A 15792-nucleotide genomic window follows, 5' to 3' on the forward strand; every position below is an offset into this window, starting at 1 on the left:
GCTGGGCTCTCAAACAGGGGAGGGTGGGACAGGGAAGGCCTCCCTTCCATATTCCAACTTGGACTGGGGTTGCTCAAGTTCCCCATCTGACAGAAGGTGATTGATGAGAAGGATGCTGGCTGTAAACTAGGGAGGGTTTGGAGTCGGGGTGGCTCTGCTCTTTGCAGGGCCTTAAATTCCAGCTGTCGGAGTGATGTGGGGAACGACATCCCTGGGTAATTACCCACCAACAGCAGGAAAAGCCTTTGGAAATGGCAGGCACTCCGGCATCGCGGGGAGCCAGATGGAGGGGTGGTTGGGGTTTTTTTTGTTTGCTTTGCTTGGGAAAACACACACACGTGGTCCCGAGCTGAAGTTAAAATGTGTTTACAAAAAGCAGGGTCTAGAGAGGATGGGGAGATCCACAGCAGAAAATTGCCTGGAAGGCTGCTGGAAGAGCCGGGAAGTGCCCCAGAGAGGAGGAAGTCATTGCTACATGCACAACCTTTGTCAATTATCCTGTTGGCAATGGGATAAATACACACTCGTTAAGAGCATGAAATGAGCTGGTGACAGTGCTGGTCCACCCTGATGGCCCTCGCTGGCCAGAGCTTCCTGTCGCCTCCTCTCCTGCGAGCAGCTCTCACTGCGTGAGTGGCAGCCTCAGTTTCCCCAAACCAAGGCTTGGAGGGAAAGGCCTCCAGGAGAGGAAGAGATCCCCATTCCACCCATGGGCACAGGCAGCAAGGATGGGAGGCACAGGGGACTGCCATCGCATGTGAGTCAGGACGGTGGCCCTGCCCTAGGTGCACAACTTGATCAGCAAATGTCTTCAGGGGACGTTTACAGGGAAGCTAAACTTTAATCTGGTCTGGCACATGTGCTAGGAGTGGCTTTCAGCAAAAAAAAAAAGATTCAGCAACCTCTTTTCTCATGCCTGATTCGAACAGGTCAGGGCTCCCAAGGTGCTGAGGAGTTGAGGGTGTGGGACTGTCTGGGGCTGTGTGAGACAGGGATTCCTGTGCCCACGCTGGTAGCTACTACACTGGGTACTGGGTCACCAGTTTCTCCTTTCCAAGCTGGAATGGACTGGCACTGCTTTTCATTGCTGCTGCTGAACAGACCTGTCCTAGGGTTATCCTTGGTGAACTACAGGGTGTGTGACCTGGGTTGAGTCTCCAAGATCTTTATTCAAAGCCGTAAGCACCCCGAAGCCTCTAGACTGGAAATTTAACAAAACCAGGAGAGCTGAGCTAGAGAAAATAGCCAGGGGTGAAGCAAGGCCCTAAATTAGATCCACTTAGAGTAGCTGCTCCAGTTAGACTGGATGACTCCGCGGGGCTGGGATGGGAAGGAGGGGATTTCCCCTCCCTCCGCCTGTGCCACTGGTTTAAATCCAACCACAACTGAGCAGTAAATAAGAGTTACCACCCGGCAGCTACCGGGTGACCTGTGTGCAGTGAGTCAGTGAGCTCTGGCCACACAGCCCTGCAGACATCAGCAGCAGAGGAAGCCTGGGCTGAAAAGTGTATTTTCTTTGGGAGTGTGCTCTCATCTGGGTGAGCCCTGCTGTGCTCCCTGCACGCCAGCACTGCAGATGCACCCTGGGATGCAGTGATGCTGCATGCCAACGCTGCAGATGCACCCCGGGATGCAGTGATGCTGCATGCCAGTGCTGCAGATGCACCCTGGGATGCAGTGATGCTGCACGCCAGCACTGCAGATCCATCCCAGGATGCAGCTCTGCCACCCAAAGCAACAGCAAGTGTCTGCGTGTTGCAGCTCAGCAGTCAGGATACATGGGGCCAGCTGTAGAGCAGCATCAGTGGGACTGTGTGACTTCAATAGCTGTGATTAAAGGGGAGCCAGTGCCTTGTAACGCTGCCGAGCAATCTGTAATCAGCAAAAGAGAGTCGTGGTGCTGCGGATGGTCAAGCTGAGCCTGTAGCAGCTTGGACATATTCATAAATGCCTTGAGGTTACTCACGTGGGGCAGCGTAAATGTTTGAATACAGGGACAGTTCACCAGTGTCTCATGGACCTAACAGAGAGGGATTTGAGGAGACATGTGAGGAGCAGAGCATGTTTTTTTATGAGGAACTTCCTCTCCTGGGCAGATCAGACAAAAGGGGATAAAGCCAAGCAAAAACACACGGCTGCTTATTTACCACTTACATTCAGGAGAGCTGAGCCATACACACCTCCCACTGTTCAGGAGCTGCACATACACATGAGGAGACTCAGGTCCTGCCCCAGAGTTTCCAGTCTAAGATGTGGAATTAAAAAAAAACCAACAAACTCAGAGGAGTAGCAGCTCTGAAATCTCTCTGCAGATCTCCATCTGGTAAAAGAAGTGCAGACAGGGGCATGTTCTCCCCACATCAGCTGCACAGCGAGAGCAGCTTAGATGAACTCTCCTGGCTGGTAATAAAATGATTTTACATATGTAGGAAGCAGGATGTGCAAAGCCCAGGAGTCTGATCTTGTTTCTGAGATCAAACAGAGTCTTATTGTACAGGGGTGTGGAGCTGATGTAACTGTCTAGTGTGCCGGACACAATCGCCGTGGTTACGCAGCTGGACCGGAATAAAGCAAGTCTGTATCTGAACTCATTAATTTTTACAACCAACTGAACCGCTCTGCCTTTTTCTTTCGCCTTTTTGGTGGCAGGGGACCGTCGCGCTGCAGCAGAGGGGCTCTGCCCCCCAGCCATCGGACCCTCGCTTCGCAGCGCGGCAGGCCAGGGAGGGATGGTGGGGGGCAGCTGGACCTGTGCAACCTCCCGGGTCCAGCCGCCCACCATGTCCCCAGGGATGCTCAGCCAGCTGCATGGGTCCATTTCTGAGACAGGCCAGGAGCTGGGGGGGATTTAGGGATTAAAACGTAGGCTTAATGTGAGCAGAGCTGTTGCTCTGTCAGCTACAGGTTATGTCAATGTTTCCATTAGAAAACCCTCGTTTTCAAGGTTTATAGCCTGGCTGTGAAAGTGCCCTCCAGGCTGGGCTCGGCGAGCCAGGGAAACCCGCGGTTTTCTGCTGAAATATTCAATGCAGATGCTTCTAGGCTTGCACATCGCTTTTCACCCGCACGCGAATCGAGGGGGCTTACTTGGTAAGCGATGTGGGCGGCAGGACTCGGCATGCTGCGCTGGGAGCCCCGTGTGAATGGTCCCTGACTGCAGCATCCCCAAGGCAGGGCAGGCAGGGCAGGCAGGGCAGGCAGGGCTGCCCAGCCAGCACTCGCACCGTGGGATCTCAGGCTCCTGGGCGATGCTGCAATGCAAACAACGAGGTGAATTTATCAAGAGACAAACTAGAGGCACAGCGCCAGTGCCAGGGGACAAAGCCGCCGGTGAGCTGTGGCAGGGTGAGGGTGTGGGACTGGGACTCCTTGTTGCTTCTGGCTGCTGGACCAGGAGCAGGAAGCCATGTCATGCTCCTCCACAATAACCATCCCCGAGCTGCCATGGTGGCCCTCCCCAGGAGCCTGGCTGAGAGCTGAGCATCCTGGTCCAGTGCCTGAGATGCAGCCATGGCCTGGGGCCGGCATGAGCTCAGCACTTGGCAGAAGGTTTCATGCAGCGGCCGGAGCCTTGTAAGAGTCTCCCCTGGCCGGCAGCGCGCTGAGCCCGGGTCTGGCTCTGCCTCGGCCCCTCGATCCCAGGAGGGGCTGCCTGGCCACGGGACAAACACGCATCCAGGCCTCCTCCCTTCATCCCATCCCTTTCCACGCCTGGGAAGCTGCTCTTGACACATACTCATTTGCCTATTTTAAAGCGTTGCCAAGAGCACTTGCAGGCTGGGATTTCGCTGTGAGCAGGACCTCCTGGGGCAGGCAAGACTGCTCTCTGCCCTCGCTCTTTCCACCTGCAAGGCTGTAAAAGAGGAGAGAGAGATGCCAGCAAGACCCCAGGGTGTGCACAGCTGGCAGCATGCCTGGGCATCCTCATCCCCTGCTCCCACATCAAGAAACAAACCCAGCTCTGTGTCCTGTGCCCTCGGCTCCGTCCCGTGCAGCCTGTGCCTGTTCCCCGCAGCCCCTCCGCTGTCCCGACTCTGCGCACCCTCTTGCTCCCGTGGACGAGGCCAGCAGAGAGAGGACGTGGCTGTGGCTGGAAGTGGTGGCTGCCATGCCAGGCAGGTTGGGTGCTGGGCTCCCCGACAGCACGGCGCCCAGCTTCCCTTGCAGGGGGTACGCACACATCCCCCTGCCCACCTGCAAGCATCCCTGGCCCCGTGCAGAGGTGCTGCAGGTGGGCGGCTCACCCATCCCAGGCTGCATGTCCCCTCCACCTCCTCCAGCACGGCTAATGGTCCAGAGGGACAGCGCTCGGCCATTGCCAAAATCTGCCCTAAAACACTGCCTACTACACTGAAGTGTATCGTGCATTTTAGCATAGGGTCTCAGGCTATTGCCTGTCCCCAGGCAGGCAAGAGCGGGGCAGCTGGGGTGGGCAGTGCGGGGGAGAGGGCAGGGAGCAGCTTCTGTTCCCGGCTCAGAAACAGCCCGTTCCCATCCCCAGCCATCCCACCCGATCAGGCTCTTCGCTGGGGCTCTGCTCTGCTGCCCCACCATGCCCATGCCACTCCGACCCAACAGAGAGAGAAAAAAAAGGGAGGGGGGATTTAAAAACCCCAACTCCTTGCTGTTTTCCTGCTGCCTTTCCAGTATACTTGAGTTACCATGGTTAGTTTTCCACTGTTCTCCTTGACCCCTGCAGCTTTCCCTTATGAGTTAGTGTCCTGGAATGTCTCTTTACGAGGTGCCTAGAGAAGTAAAGCTGACCTGATGCCAGTGCCCCCACACTGAGGACTTTATGAGTTTTTTAATTTTCTGTCTGGGTGCTCTCACTTGCCTCAAACTTTCCACAGCTGCTAGGATTTATTAACGAAGGAGGTTCGTTTGTGTCCTGCCTCCCCTTCCCCTGTTTGGTGAACTGGTGGTGTTGCTTTGCCAGTTGCTATTTTTTAATGGCTTTTTGGGGGATTGGTTTCAGGAGACCTGGTGGAAGAATTTGCTTGTGCAAGCAAGTCCAAGAGAAACGTGGGGGACACAGATGGGAGCAACCATGATGGGAACACAGAACGTGGCAAGTGGAGCCTGATGGAGGAGCCAGTGCTGGGACCAGGAAAGCTGAAAACAGCCACGTCGTGGCTGCTGGGATGCAAACCCCAAGAATTAAGAGGATAAAATCATTTTAGTTTCCCCAAAATGCATAAATGTTTAAATATCAGAGTGGGAGGGAGGCTCCTCCAGCCAGTCTCCCATGCTGGAGGAGCCCTGGGACACCGAGCTGCAGGCTGCTGAGGAGGAAGAGGCTGAAGTGTGACAGACACGCAGAGGTGTGCTGCGTGGGGAGGAAGATGAGCGAGGCCAAAGGAGCAGAGAGACCCTGCGATATAAACGTGGCCAAAAGGATGAGGAGAGGGGGAGAAGGGACAGACTTTTAAGGCAAGAGAAAAAAAGGCCAAATATTTATTTGTCCATAAAATAAGTCTCCATAGCAATGAAGTGCTTCACAATAGATTTTCAAACAAGCCAGCCACACGGTGCGCAGGCAGAGCTGCCGGAGGGGGATGTGACGCCTGCCCCGGGCACCGCGTTCCCGGGGATGGCCGGACTCGCACGAGGGCCTGCCAGCCTCGCACGGTGGCCGCGTGGCAGGGGACGGGGAGGTGATGCTCCTTGGGGGCACTGGGCAAGCCCCAACCCGTGCCCTTGGGGTGGCAAGTGGGGCTATTTCTGTGCTGGGAGGGGAGGTGGGACCTCCCAGGTGCGAGATGCACAAGCCTGCCCGGGGTTAGGCAGGAAGGAAAAAGGATGTGCTTGCCCAAAATGCTGGGAGAGAAAGGGGCCAGGGGGTGGGATGAATGCACGGCTGCTGCCCGAGGAGCTGGTGATGCCAACCTGGGCTGGCGGCTGCCTCAAGCAAGTGGGACAGACCCTGACACGCCTGGTACGTGCTCTGGGGTTACGGGCACCTTGGATTCATTACCAAGCAGGCAGCATCTCCTGGGTGGGTGCCAGCAACAGCAGCACATCTGTGCTTTGCAGCTGGGACAAGTCCTGCACGGACCACACAGGCAGCGTATGGCCCGCCCCGGGAGGCACAGGGGGTTCCCCAGCCCATCCTGCCCCAGAAGATGGGACATGGCCGAATGGGGCCTTATCCTGAGCCCTGGGCTCTGTGGGCAGCTCTGTGGGCCTGCCGCTCTGCCGGGTGAACTCGGCTGCTGCCTGACCGCAAAATATCTCAGCAGCAGCGTTGAGCACCTCTCCCAGAGCCTGTGCTCAGACAAATGTCACTGCAAATAATTTGGCCCCAACCCGCAGGGACATAAATTCCATTATTTTGATGTCAGCTGCACAATTTGTTCCTGTAAACAAGGTGTTTTAACCTTGCTTCGTATTCATTGTTCTGGCCCACTTTGATTTACTGTAAATGACTGAATTCGTTTTTGATGTGGTGCCAGCGCCCCGTAAATCCTGACACTCTCCGTTAAGAAAGGGAAGAGCCCTCCCCGCTGTTTGGTTTGCAGAGGGTGGCAGCGGGGGGACTGCCGGGGGGTCTGTGCAGGGATCCTGCACCACTCTAAGCAAGGTTTGTCTCTGGCTCTGAGCTTCCACCTGAATTTCCAGGCAGGGAAACAGTCTGTAAGAGGGGAGAAGGCGGCGGGGAGGAGGAGTTGCATTTCTCTTGCAAACCACGAGCTGCGAGCCAGCTTCATCCAGAGATTCATGGCTCCTTTGAGGACGCAGCCGGTGCTTCGAGCTTGCAAGAAAACCCCAGACCAAGCGCAATTTGTGTGGTTTGAGGTTTCATCCCAAGCTGCTTTTAAGTGTTTCAGTTCCCATCACTTCTTCCAGAGTGTGCTGGAGGTGAAAAGGGGCAATAAAACCACGCCCCACAAAACCCACACTTAACTGAACATTTCCCAGCCTGGCAGCACTTGGGGGACGGATCCTTCTGTTACTGCCATCACCCAAATTCCTCCTAACCCCAGCGGCAGTCGGAGCAGACTCCCATTTCCCAGCTGGTAATGCTGCCTGGGTTTTGTTCCTCCTTTGCCTGAGTGTTTCTGCCTGGCCTACCCGGTAATGAAGCCCGGTGAATTTTGGGAGGCATTACTTGTAAGAGACTCTCTTCCCCAGAGCCCGCCTGCCCTGGAAGTGCGAGCCCCCTGTGCCCAGCAGGGACTGAGGCGCCGGCCCCGGCGCTCACACCAGGGTGAGGGATGGACTCGTGACCGGGAGGAAGCCGTGGCCCTGTCGCCACTGAACAATGGGCGGAAAGGGGCCGTGGCCTCGGCCAGCATCCCAGGGATGGGGATGGCTGACAGCCAGTGAGGGCAGGGACCGTGCTGCCTCCACAGGGGACAGACCCAGTCCTGCCCCAGCTGCATCCCAGCCAGATGTCTTACCCTGGCGCTGCCCCACACACAGGAGCTCCTTCAAAGGGAAAGGCTGGAGCTCCTTCCCCAGGTCCTAGAAGTGCGGGAGCGCAGGGAGTTGAGGTGATGCCTGGCGTGGGGTGCACGGTGTGCAGTGCGCAGTGCCCAGTGTGCATGGCATGGTGCACGGTGCACACTGTGCTGTGCCCGATGCCCGCTGTGCGTGGTGCGATGCCCAGTGTGGGACGCCAGTGCCTGCCGTGCATGGCAAGGCACAGTGTGTGGTGCACAGTGCCCGGTGTGCACGGTGTGGTGCAGGTGCTTGGTGCACAGTGCCTGATGCTCAGTGTGCATAACGCGGTGCTCAGTGTGGGGTGCACAGCGTATAGTGCCCGCTGCGCATGCCGTGGTGCATGGTGTGGTGCATGGTGTGTGGTGCCCAGTGTGCAGTGCCTAGTGCCCGCTGTGCACGGGGCCATGCTCAATGCATGGTGCACGGTGCACAGTCGAGGGAGCGCACGGCGCGGTGCGCGGCGTGCCCGGCACGGTGCCCGGTGCGCGGTACGCAGCGTGCGAGGCGGGGTGCAGGCTGTGTGGGGTGCAGCGTGCTGACCTCTCGCTGCCTCTGGCCCTGAGCAGGGGCCAGGAAGGGAAGTGCTGCCGGTCCCGCTGCTTTCATCGGAGATCTGGAGCGCCGAAGCCTGCCCAGATCCTAATCAGTGTGGGAAAGCAACAGCAGGGCCTGCTCTCGCCCTGGCCTGCTGGAGACGCCTTTTATTTTCATAAACTTTATCGCAGCCCGCAGCCCCTGATAAAGCACCGTAAATAAACGGAGGGGAGCGTGGCGGCGGGCCAGGGCTGCTCGCAGGCGCACGCGCTCCCCGCTCCCGGGGGGACGCCCTGTCACACGCCAACTTTCAAAGCCTTCCTTATACTCCCCCGCCGCCGTCCGGCGCAGGGAAACCACATGGCCTGGCTGCTGGGGGGCCAGCCGGGCAGCCAGCGCCCGCCGGCAAATTCCTGCCCTGCCCCAGCCTCCCCCAGTGACCCTGGCCTGTCACCAAGCCGGGGTCCTGCTCCCAGTGCTCAGCACAAGCCATCACGGGGCCATGGCAGCTCAGGATGCAGCTGGCCCCCCACCCAGGGACCAGGCATCCTCTGCCCCCACCCCGGGACCAGGCATCCTCTGCCCCCACCCCAGGACCAGGCATCCTCTCCAGGTGGCGAGAAGGGGGTCACATCCCACCACAGGGCTGAATCAGGAGCAGGTCCCGGTGCCTCCCCCAGGGCTTCTCTCTTCTTGAATTTGAGGATTGCTGGGGCTTGCCACAAATTAACAGTTTGGGCTGCTTTTTTTTCTTTCTTTCTTTTTTTCCTTTGCTAAAAAGTTTGGGTTTTGTTTAAAAAGGTTTACATTCTTCTGGGAGCATGGAAAAACAGGATCTGGGGGGTTGTTTCCATTCTGGCTCCGCAGACTAACAAAGACAAAAGTTAACCCTTTTCCATTTCTGTTTGGAGTTGGGGGTGAAAGGCATCCCTGCCCGGGCTGGCCGCTGTCCCACAGCTCCCGCCAGCTCCCAGCCGCGGGGTGCCCAGCTTCCCTGCAGCCTCATCTCCCCTTCAGTATCCCCCTCCCATTGCAGGCAGCAGCTGGGGGGGGAACACGTTTGCTTGTGTTTCATTTTGCACCGTGACTTATGGTAGTTAATTTTAAGCCGTACTTTACCCCAGGATTTGCAGAAAGCAGCTTGCTGCAACCAGGTACCAGGTTTTTGCTCCTACACGTGACTTCCCTCGCTGCAGCGGGACGAGCTGCCTGGGACCAGTGCAGGAGGGTTTCGGTTACTGCTGGTTTACACCCTGCCTCCAGTGCCGTTTGCAAGGGAGGCTGCCCAGCTGGTGCTGACAGCTTCTGCTGTTAAACCAACTCAGTTTAATACAGAAATAGCTCAGACCGTAGCGCTGTGAATTAAAGGTATATAAATTGCACACCACATCACGTGCGCCAGAGCTTTGGCCAAGGGCAGCTAGTCCAGTCCACTCCAGCCAAGCTGCGGTGGGTGCCCACGGGTGACTGTCACCTGCATTTGCCCAGGCACCGTGGGCTCTGTAGGGCTGCATGGGAACCCCTTGTCTGCATTTGCCCCGTCAGCAGCATCGCTTGGGGCTCCCTCCGTGGCTCCAGGGCTGCAGCAGAGGTGGCAGTGGGCAGCAGCCTGGGGGGACATCGTCCCCTGCCCGCATCCCCTCTCACAGGGGCACGCCGCAGCATGCCCTCCCTGCTGCTTCAGCCTCCTCCCAGCTTTTCAGCCCATTTCTCCAGTTTGCCACAATCCTTTTTCTGTCTGTGGCCCCAGCCTTGCATGGCATGCAAGTGTAATAAATACACTCTCTGTTTCTCCACACTGGCCATCAATGGGAGCGCTCAATAGTGGCTTTCCTGCCCCACAGTGAGCCATTGAGAGCTGCTCTCGCAATACTGTCCCCCTGCTCGCTCCGCACCCATCCTGCGGCACCCTGCCTGGCCCCGCTCCCCACCGCCCTGCCGGAAGGGCAGGCAGAGCACCCTGTGCCTGCCCGCAGCTCCCATCCCACAGCCGCCGCTACTTCTCCTTCTGTGGGCTTGTTATACCCCGCTGCTGAAGGAAATTAACTTGGCCTGACGTGTCTCATTCTTGACAAAGTCATGTCAGATATTACTCATCTCTGTGCTAACTTCCAGATGCTCACAAAACTGCCTCGGATTATCCATGCCAGTATTTTTCTGGGGTGGGAGGTGCGATGGCTGGGCTGTAGCCCCCCATTCCTCCTTTGTCTCTCGGTAAGATGGGTACTGTGGTTGCTGGTCTTGGGGTACCAAGAGAGCATCTTCCCGGTGCTCTCACAAGACACCACTGATGGGTCTGAGATCTCAGCAGGGAGTTTGATCTAAGTTTGATCCTAAGATGGATCAGGCCCAGCCAATCTGAAAACACTAAACACACCATATAATATTTTATAGTAAAAAATATTGAGGGGTTGTTTCTCCTCCTTCCATACTACTTTTGCCTCTGATATAAAGATGCATGTTGTGGAGGGACTGAACCCTCCACTATTACAAAGGAGAACTACTTTATTTTCCAGGCTCACCAGAAGTTTGTGAAGAAAAACACACTTTCTGCAATGGTTTCCACTCTTGGAAGAACATCTCCTTCTGTCAACAGGAACGCTTTCCTGTTGGATGTTCCAGTTACACTCCATATAATCTTTCAGACGAGATCTCTAGATGCTCTGCTCCTCCTTGTGTAATATTTTGGCTCCGGGTCTTGGCTCTGTTGAAAGTGAAGGAGTTTGAGGGCTCTCTGGGGCTTGGAGGATTTGGCCCATGGGACAGCAATGGAAAACATCCAGAATTAAGACTATATTTATGAGACTCCTTAGGAGGGACACTCAAAGGTCACTGGTTTCTCACCCAGGAGTCCCCCTGGGGAGCTGGGAAGCACGGGGTGCTGGTCCCCCTTGCAGTGATGGTGCACGTCAAGGTCATGTCTACAGCATGAGCTGCCTCCACGTCCACACCCTGGCTCCTGAGGGACATGGGCTCCTTCTGGAGGTTCCAGCTGCGAGACAAGCCAAGGCCCATCTCCAGTGTCCTGCGTGTCTGAAAGCCTCTCGGGACACTCCAATGGGACATGGCATCGGCCACATGACCAAGGAGCGTCCTTGAACTTGCCTCCCTGGGGTTCTATTCTTTAAGGTGCTGGCAGTGAGAAAACCCTCTCCACGCCCTTCCCCCACCTCAAAGCATCCTTTATAAAAATAAAGTGCCCAAAATAACCCTAGACAGTGCTTGACATTTGCCAGACAGCTGCTCTCAAGAGTGCTACAAAGGTTATGGATTGCGCTCTGCTTCCCTCCTCCTCCCGCCCCACCGCCGCCCGCATGAACCTTGGAGCAGGGCCAGGTTTCATGGGAGTCTCATCGTTTGAAAAAGCCAGATTTGAGAGGGAGCCGGGATGTGGGGAGCTGTCTGTGGGTCACTGCCTCCCGTCCCAGCTGGGCAGCTCAGAGCAGAGCTGGGGTGACCTCCCCAAGGGGAGATGCAAACCCTTGCATTAGCACTGCCCACGCCTGGAACTGGCAGGATGCTACTGCAGAAGCCCGGTGACCACGGTGCAGGGCTGTCCCCACCTGCGAGGTGTTGGGCATGCACCTTTGCTTGGTCTTCCATGTGTCTGAAAGCACAAGGAGAGGGACTGCCCTGTGGTGTGCACCTCATCCCGTGCAGCCAGGAATGGGGTTGCACCTGGCTGCAGGGTCACAGCCAGACCTAATGGGTCCTCAACAAATGCACGGTCAGCCCAGAAGACCAGCGGTACCTGGGAAAGTCACAACTCAAAGGAAGACTTGGGAGTCATCTTGGGTCAAAGTCCCAGCCCAGGTGTAAGGAGTCGTGCAGCCTGGGGAAGGAGCAAGCAGGCTGAGAAACCTGCAAGAACACGGTGACCAGTACTGGAACTGGCACCAGGAGAAGGATGTGGGGACGTGGCAAAAGGCCAAAGGAAGGGCCTGGCCAGGCAAGCCTTGTGATGAGAGGCAAAAGGGACTCAGCTTAGCAGAACAAAGGTCGAAAGGCAATTTAAGCACCTGCAAGAGTCTGTGGACCTTCCTTCCGAGGTGAAACTGGTCCTGTGTAGCCTGGAGCGTTTATCATCCTTCTTTGGAGTGTCCAAGAAGAGTTGCAGCTGGGGACAGGGCACTAGCTGTGATCTGAAGGGCATCTGAAATCGCACAGGAAGTCCCCTTCCTGTGGAGCTTGGCTGGTACATCTCATACCAGAACAAGGTCTTGATATGGAGGAGGAGGAAACTCCCTTCTGTAGGGCCAGCGTTTTATACAGTGAACAGAAAGTCACAATCTGAGCCTGAAAAGTGAAAGGTGCAAACTTTTAAATTAAATACATAGAGAAATAGTTGAAATCCATGATCTTAATCAAAATGAGAATTCAGCAGCGTCAAGGCATGACCCAGTTCTTCTATCTAGTAACCAAATAAATATATACATGTATCTTAAGCAAAAGAGTCAATAGCCTTTAAATAGGAAAAAAACATGCAGGCAGGAAGGAAATTTATCACTTAGGACAGAACATGGTCTTTGAAATGTTAAATACAACAAAAATTGTTTTAAACTGTGCAAGTTAGCAAGAGAGGCCTCAAAGACCACGTAAGTCCCAGCAGCTTCACAAGGCTCATGAGGCAAGGAGGCAACCAGCCCACAGGGAAAAGGGCAGGATCACAGCCAGCTCCATCCATGACGTTATCAACTTTGGGAGAAACCAAATATTGGACAGCTTCAGGTGTGGGTTTGTTTTCCTTTACCACAACCATGGGGCTTGCTCCTGCACAGGGCAGGGTTGTCCCCACTCCCCGTGCAGCCCTCGGGGCTCTGCTGTGGCTGAGAGATGAGGGTGGCGGGACGCTAGAGAAGCCGTCCAAGGGGGTTGGTGGGTCTGGCAGAGATGCACAGCCCAGAGGAGCCTCACAGACAACCTGGCATGCTTGGCTTTTTTTCCCCTCACTTTTATGTTTACGCAAATGAAGGTTTCCAAGGAAGTGCTGGTACCGGCTGAGGCTGTGCTGCCAGTTTGCTGCAGGATCTGTCTCATTTCCTGGGCCATGAGACTATTTTAAGGACTCTCCAGATCTCCGAGAAAAGTCACTTTTAAGATGTTTTTCCATGCCTGTTTCTCCAGCCTGCACACTGATTTGTCCCTGCAGCTTCACCACCCAACAACTTTGATGTCTCGAGTCTGACACGCTCACCTCTGAAGCATTTCCCATCACATGTCTGCTGTTTATACCTTCGAGGCACGCAGCCACCCTTTTCTGTTTAAGGACTGTCTTGACCACATCAGTAGAGTGAGAATTTCTAAAAATAGATGAACTGGCAAACTTCACAATCTGGAAAATGACATGCTTTTGAAATCTTTGGAAAAGAATGGATTCCTTAAAGTATAGTTTACAAATACTGATTTCATTATTTATGGTAGCTGTAAAGCACGGTGCATTCGGAAAGCATCGCCCCGTTGAAGAAGTGTGTTACTCATTACCATGGCTTTAGTGTTCCAGCATGTTCCTCAACTGAAATTTAGCCAAGAGAACAAGCTGGGGGCATACACAGGGGCAGCCTGGGGGGAAGCTGTTTCTCATTTCATGTTGGAAAGGGGCGATGAATAGGAGAAAGGGGGACTCGTTGGGACTGCAGGAGCCTCTGCTAGAGTCTCTCAAGGCACCAGACAAAAAGGGCAATGCAAAGAAGCGAAAAAGTGGCAAATTCACAGCTGGAAAGAGAAAGGAATAGATTTTCATGGAGTGAACCCTCAGCCCAAGACACCTGGTGGGACAAGGATGGAGCTGGGTATCAGAGTGGTGGGACACTTCTCTGGCTAAGGCACTGGGCACTGAAGGTTAGGCACAAAACCCACGAGTTTTGGAAAGAAACACCCATGCGTGAAGCACCTACAGGGTCTCAGATGGGTGTTTTTCCTCCACGCCTGCACACTCAGTGCTCTTTCCTCCCGGCTCTCCTTCGTACACCCAAAATTTCATACATTCTTTGCTGTTCTTCCTTCAACACTTTGCTCAAGCGCAGCAGTCTCTGACATTTCTTTTCTTCAGATATGCCATGCTAGACAGAGACTACCACTCCTCCAAGTCTTTTGAAAAGCACCCAGTTTGCCCAGGAATCTTTCTCAGGATCCCAGGATTTAAATTTCTCTGGGATCGCTGTTTTTCCCCTGCCACTATGTTGTCTCTCACCCACTCAACTTTTTTCATTCCTAAAGTCACTGGTAGCCAAGGGAACATGCTCCTTTTTATGCCAACTGTCCTGGTCTTATTGTTTCTTTTAAAAGATCTATTGCACCATTGCTCTCCTCTCACTATTTCCACTACTGTATTTGTAGACGCGGGTAAGTATTGCAAGACCGCCTGCACCTGTTCCTTCGCGTCCTCCTTCTCCTCTGCATCTTGCCCTTCTGGGAAACCCTCCTGCAGGAATTCCTTGCCCAGGCTTGTGTTTCACCCTCGAGCCGTACCTTTGGAGCTCTGCGACCATGCCCTCAAGTCTTGGCACTGCAGAAGCGAGAGGTTTCTCAGGAATGTTCTCTAAGGATTTGGGGTCTGCTTCAACTGTTGCAGCCATGTATAGATGCATGAGTGTATACATATATATACTGGGGAGATTTCTGGCAGCCCACCACAATGGCAAGCGACTGGAGGGTAACTTCTCGGCACTGAGGGCAGTGTCCCCACCCCCTCTGCCTCTGCTGGTCCCCTGCGGGAAGCTGCTCCGGCTGCTGCTCCTGAGCACCCGCACGGCCCCTTGCTTTGGAAACGCTGCTTCAGCTTTGTCCTGAGGGGATGCTGCGCCTCCTAAGACCTTCTCCAAGTGGCTGTGCCAGTGCCGTTTGCACAGTGGTGGCTGGAATGGGGATCTTCAGGACTTTTCCTGTTCCTCCTTATATACGTGTGCTCTGGGAGGTGCATGAACATACCCATCCATGGTGCTCTGCTGTACAGATGAGGGGAAGCTGTTCCTCCCACATGGCGAGAAAATCCCTGCCATTACAACACACTCCCCTGAAAACCTTACGGGCTGTGTCCTCAGCTGCTGCCTCCCATGGTCAGCATGGCTGGGCGCGTGTCTGCCCTTGGCTCTCACCTAGCTAATCACACAACGGGGCACAGACTGTCTTCAACACAGCAAAACACTCAGATATCCGACCCGTGAGATTCAGCAATGCATTGGACAGGACTGAAACCCACTGCGGGCGCCAGCACCCAGCCAAACTCCCATCGGCAGCGGATCGGCACTTACCGGTGAAGGGAGCTTGCACACATCTGGGTCCCATCCCCACATTGCCCTTGGCTCATCTCCCTGGTGCTGGGAGCTGCCCGAGGAGGTAAGCAGCTCGCCCAAAACAAGGAGTTAATGCTGTGCTGTGATTATTTGGTCTCTGATGTATTTATAACTTTTACATCTATCTGACAGTTTATGGCCAGGCAACATTACAAGGGACAACTGCTTTCCATTACTCACTGCCATGAACTCTCATTCATGGCTTTTTTGCCTCCCTGTGATATCATGTTTGCACGGCACGGGGCGGGGGCCCGGTGCTGGCCCCCACCGGCACAACCCAGGATGCCCCAGGAGCTAAGCAAACAGATTGCCACCACACAGAGACAGACCTCATCTCCAGCCAGCCCCTCTGTGAAGGACTTGCTTTTCCAGGATGGATTTTGTGTCAGTAACCCCCCACCTTAAATAAATCCCATCCCAGAGTGGCCCACTGCTGGTGCAGTCCCACGTGAGGTTGCATGGAAAAAGGAAAAGAAAAAATGACTGCAGGGGGGGCAAAAGCACCTTCCTTGGCCCATTTGCA

General features: G+C 55.0%; 1 long non-coding RNA gene across 1 annotated transcript; it reads right to left on the reverse strand.

Moving 5' to 3' along the window:
• Window positions 1–10424: 10424 nt before the first annotated feature.
• On the reverse strand, window positions 10425–15329 carry LOC137666746 (uncharacterized). The gene is made up of 3 exons (XR_011048688.1): window positions 15228–15329; window positions 11997–12273; window positions 10425–10681 (listed from the first exon to the last, which is right to left on the reverse strand). It is a non-coding gene; the product is annotated as an uncharacterized lncRNA (long non-coding RNA).
• Between the last annotated feature and the right edge of the window lie 463 nt (window positions 15330–15792).

The sequence above is a fragment of the Nyctibius grandis genome, chromosome 8 (assembly GCF_013368605.1).
Source record: "Nyctibius grandis isolate bNycGra1 chromosome 8, bNycGra1.pri, whole genome shotgun sequence".
Taxonomy (NCBI): domain Eukaryota; kingdom Metazoa; phylum Chordata; class Aves; order Nyctibiiformes; family Nyctibiidae; genus Nyctibius; species Nyctibius grandis.